Raw genomic sequence first — 488 nt, 5'->3', positions numbered from 1 at the left:
CAGAGCTGTTTTCTCTTTAGGCCTGACTGCTGCCTGGTGCTGAGGGAGAAACAGTCTGGTACTAGTCCGGTAACCGAACTGTGCATGATCTTAGCAGGATTCCTCACAGGTGGAGATCAGTAATCCATGGAAAAGCCGGGGTTTGCTGCATCCCGGAGTGCAGGAACAGAGAGCCGTTTTGCTCTAAAGGAGTAGAACCTGACTGCATATTTTGTATTTCAAGCTGTGCTGTGCATCTCGCGCCCTGTGAAATTATTCCCTTCCTAGCTTCCTTGGCAGTGTTGCAGCCAGTGCGGGCACCACTGGAAGATCCATGTTCCTGACAAAAAGGATTATTCGTCTAAGTTGGGATGATTTTAGTAAAACAAAAAAAAACCCCTGATGCTGGATTGCAATGGAAGTTTAATGTGGTTATGAAAGATATGTGTAAACCCCCCCCCGCCTTTTTTTTTTTTTTAGAAGGGAAAAATCACCTCCCCTGAGGGCGG

Source organism: Charadrius vociferus, unplaced genomic scaffold, assembly GCF_000708025.1.
Source record: "Charadrius vociferus isolate BGI_N301 unplaced genomic scaffold, ASM70802v2 scaffold477, whole genome shotgun sequence".
Classification (NCBI taxonomy): Eukaryota; Metazoa; Chordata; class Aves; order Charadriiformes; family Charadriidae; genus Charadrius; species Charadrius vociferus.
The sequence above is the reverse complement of the archived record's forward strand: the minus strand, read 5'-3'. Positions refer to the sequence as shown.